Source organism: Triticum dicoccoides, chromosome 3B (genome assembly GCF_002162155.2).
Source record: "Triticum dicoccoides isolate Atlit2015 ecotype Zavitan chromosome 3B, WEW_v2.0, whole genome shotgun sequence".
In the NCBI taxonomy this organism is placed as follows: Eukaryota; Viridiplantae; Streptophyta; class Magnoliopsida; order Poales; family Poaceae; genus Triticum; species Triticum dicoccoides.
This window is the reverse complement of record NC_041385.1, coordinates 16,360,937-16,365,901: the sequence shown is the minus strand read 5'-3', so window position 1 is coordinate 16,365,901 and position 4,965 is coordinate 16,360,937.

Below are 4,965 nucleotides of genomic sequence, written 5' to 3'. Positions count from 1 at the left end.
CCCCTGACCTCCCACCGTAACCGGGAACTCCCCTAAATTTCCCTCGCCCTCGCTTCTATCACGGTTTTTTCCGTCATGGACGGCCCAAAGAATTTCATGCAGCTGCGTCTCTAGCCCGCCCAGGACGAAAAGCCCATTTTCTATCATGATTTTTTGTCATAGAAGTAGGAGCCCACCACATCTATGATGATACCGGGTTTTGTCACAATTATCGTCATAGAAGTGTCATAAGTATGACAGAAAAAAATTTCATTCGGCCCAAAATGTCGCGGATGTGTCTTTTTTTGTAGTGTGTGCTTCAAAATAGCACCATGATCCTCACGATAGAGAGTTTCTTATTTTGTCACTTTCATATACTAGCGGGAATTTTTCATTATAGAACTTGGCTTGTATATTCCAGTGATGGGCTTCCTCAAAATATTTAGTAGCAAAGTAATATGGAAGTAACGGTAACAGTGGCAGAAGTAACAGTAGCAGTTTTGTAGTAATTGTAACAGTGGCAACAGAAGTAACTAAGCAAAGATCAATATGTGAAGGGCTCATAGGCATTGGATCAGTGATGGATAATTATGTCGGATGCGATTCCTCATGCAATAGTTATAACATAGCTTGACACAGAACTAGCTCCAGTTCATCAATGCAATGTAGGCATGTATTCCGAATATAGTCATACGTGCTTATGGAAAAGAACTTGCATGACATATTTTGTCCTACCCTCCCGTGGCTGCAGGGTCCTATTGGAAACTAAGGGATATTAAGGCCTCCTTTTAATAGAGTACCGGACCAAAGCATTAACACTTAGTGAATACATGAACTCCTCAAACTATGGTCATCAACGAGAGTGGTCCCGATTATTGTCACTTCGGGGTTGCCGGATCATAACAGATAGTAGGTGACTATTGACTTGCAAGATAGGATCAAGAACTCACATATATTCATGAAAACATAATAGGTTGAGATCTGAAATCATGGCACTAGGGCCCTAGTGACAAGCATTAAGCATAGTAAATTCATAGCAACATCAATCTTAGAACATAACGGATACTACAAATCAAACCATAACAAAACTAACTCGATTACATGGTAAATCTTATCCAACCCATCACCGTCTAGCAAGCCTACAATGGAATTACTCACGCACGGCGGTGAGCATCATGAAATTGGTGATGGAGGATGGTTGATGATGACGATGACGACGGATTCCCCTCTCCGGAGCCCAGAACAGACTCCAAATCAGCCCTCCCGAGAGAGATTAGGGCTTGGCGGCGGCTCCATATCGTAAAACACGATGAATCCTTCTCTCTTATATTTTCTCCCTGAACGTGAATATATGGAGTTGGAGTTGAGGTCGGTGGAGCATCAGGGGGCCCACGAGGCAGTGGGGCACGCCCAGGGGGGTAGGCGCGCCCAGGGGGTAGGCGCGCCCCCACCCTCGTGGACGGGGTGTGGGCCCCTGGTCTTGATTCTTTCACCGGTATTTTTTATAAATTCCAAAAATAATCTCCGTGAAGTTTCAGGTCATTCCGAGAACTTCTATTTCTGCACAAAAATAACACCATGGCAATTCTGCTGAAAACAGCGTCAGTACGGGTTAGTTCCATTCAAATCATGCAAGTTAGAGTCCAAAACAAGGGCAAAAGTGTTTGGAAAAGTAGATAAGATGGAGAAGTATCATATGACACACTCAAGGAATTCCTCATGAAGAAAGGCTTCAAACCCGGTTCACTTGATCCATCTCTTTTCACCTAAGCATATGATGATGAATTATTCGTGTGCCAAATATATGTTGATGATATTATCTTTGGGTGTACTAACCAACATTACAGTGACGAATTTGCCTATATGACGAGTGAAGAATATCAAATGTCTACGGTGGGAGAATTGAAATTCTTCTTAGGTCTTTGATACGTCTCTAACGTATCTATAATTTTTGATTGCTCCATGCTACTTTATCTACTATTTTAGGTAATATTGGGCTTTATTATCCACTTTTATATTATTTTTGGGACTAACCTACCATCCCAGATTTGCTGTTTTATGCCTATTTCAGTGTTTCGAGGAAAAGGAATATCAGACGGAGTCAAACCGAACGAAATCAACTGGAGAAGTTAATTTTGGAAGGAAAGTTACTGGATGGACTTGGACCCCATGTCAGGAGACAAGGGAGGTGCTCACGAGGGTGGGGGCGCCCCCTGGGTGCGCCCCCTGCCTCGTGGGGCCCCCGTAGCTCCACCGATATACTTCCTGCACCCATATATACCTACGTACCCAAAAACTTCCAGAACAAAACCTAGATCAGGAGTTCCGCCGCCGCAAGCCGCTGTAGGCACCAAAAACCAATCGGGACCCTGTTCTGGCACCCTGCCGGAGGGGGATCCCATCACCGGAGGCCATCTTCATCATCCCGGCGCTCTCCATGACAAGTAGGGAGTAGTTCACCCTCGAGGCTGAGGGTATGTACCAGTAGCTATGTGTTTGATCTCTCTCTCTCGTGTTCTCTCTCGTGTTGCCTCTATGGCACGATCTTGATGTATCCCGAGCTTTGCTATTGTAGTTGGATCTTATGATGTTTCTCCCACTCTACTCTCTTGTGATGAATTGAGTTTCCCCTTTGAAGTTATCTTATCGGATTGAGTCTTTTATGAGAACACATGATGTATGTCTTGCGATCCACTTGATGTATGTTTTGGTGATCAACTTGTGGGTTTTGTGACATTGGAACCTATGCATAGGGGTTGGCACACGTTCTTGACTCTCCGGTAGTAGCTTTGGGGTACTCTTTGAAGTACTTTTATGTTGGTTGGATGAATCTGAGATTGTGTGACGCATATCATATAATCATGCCCACGGATACTTGAGGTGACAATGGAGTATCTAGGTGACATTAGGGTTTTGGTTGATTTGTGTCTTAAGGTGTTATTCTAGTACGAACTCTTTTATAGATCGATCCGAAAGAATAACTTTGAGGTGGTTTCGTACCCTACCATAATCTCTACATTTGTTCTCCGCTATTAGTGTCTTTGGAGTGACTCTTTGTTGCATGTTGAGGGCTTGTTATATGATCTATCTATGTTATTATTGTTGAGAGAACTTGCACTAGTGAAAGTATGAACCCTAGGCCTTGTTTCCTATCATTGCAATACTGTTTACGCTCACTTTTACCACTTGTTACCTTGCTGTTTCTATATTTCAGATTATAAATACCTTTATCTACCATCTATTTTGCACTTGTAGCTTCATCTCTTCGCCGAACTAGTGCACCTATACAATTTACCATTGTATTGGGTGTGTTGGGGACACAAGAGACTCTTTGTTATTTGGTTGCAAGGTTGTTTGAGAGAGACCATCTTCGTCCTACGCCTCCTACGGATTGATAAACCTTAGGTCATCCACTTGAGGGAAATTTGCTACTGTCCTACAAACCTGTGCACTTGCAGGCCCAACAACGTCTACAAGAAGAAGGTTGTGTAGTAGACATCAAGCTCTTTTCTGGCGCAGTTGCCGGGGAGGCTAGGTAAAGGGTACTCACACTCCGTCACTAAGCTCTTTTCTGGCGAGGTGAGTGCTTGAAGGTATATCTTTAGATCTTGCAATCGAATCTTTTTGTTTCTTGTTTTAGCACTAGTCTAGTTTATAAAAGAAAATTACAAAAAAATGGAGTTAAGTTTGTCTCATACGCTTCACCTTTTTAATACCTTTCGTGAGTATGATGGAAAGAAAATTGTGCTCAAGTACTAGAAGAAGAACTACATAGAATACTTGGCATGAAATATGTGAATGATGAGCATGATTGCAATGTTGTTAGTATGAATTCCTTGAATATCCGTGATGCTAATGATATGCAAAGCCATAAGCTTGGGGAAGCTATGTTTGATGAATATGATATTTTTAGTCCCCCAAGTTTTGATGAGAAAATTTACTATGATGAAAGCATGCCTCCTATCTATGATGATTATTGTGATGACACGTATGCTTTAAGAAATAATGATAACCATGAAACTTGTCATCTTGATCTTAATTTTCAATCATATGATAGTTATTTTGTTGAGTTTGCTCCCACTATTATTCATGAGAAGAATCTTGCTTATGTGGAGAGTAGTAAATTTTCCATGCTAGTAGATCATGAAAAGAATGCTTTAGGTGCTGGTTATATTGTTGAATTCATTCATGATGCTACTGAAAATTATTATGAGAGAGGAACATATGCTTGTAGGAATTGCAATAATGTCAAGTTTCCTCTCTATGTGCTTAAAATCTTGAAGTTATGCTTGTTGTGCCATCCTATGCTAGTTGATTATTGTTCCCATAAGTTGTTTGCTCACAAAATCCCTATGCATAGGAAGTGAGTTAGACTTAAATGTGCTAGTCATATGCTTCATGATGCTCCCGTTATGTTTCAATTCTTATCTTTTAGGTGAGCATCATTGTCATCATCATGCATAGCTAGAAAGGCATTAAAGAAAAGTGCTTGTTGGGAGACAACCCAATATTTACCATTACTGTTTTTGTGTGTCCACATGATTATGCTACTGTAGTAATCATGTTTTATAGCTTTTGTTTCAATAAAGTGCCAAGTAGAACCTTTGGGAAGACTTGGGTGAAGTTTATATGATCTTGCTGTGAAAAACATAAACTTTAGCGCTCACGAGATTAGCTGCCATTTTTTACTGGAGAGTGCTTTTAGGTTGATTCTTTTTGCAGATGATTAATAGACAAATTCCTCAGGTCCATCAATTTATTTCAGAATTGTTGGGTTTCCAGAAGTATACGTTTGATACAGATTACTACAGACTGTTCTGTTTTTGACAGATTCTGTTTTCATTGTGTTGTTTGCTTATTTTGATGCATCTATGGCTAGTATTAAGTGGTATGAACCATAGAGATGTTAGAATAAAGTAGATATTACACCAATATGAATTTAGAATGAGCTCATTACAGTACCTAAGTGGTGGTTTTATTTTCTTA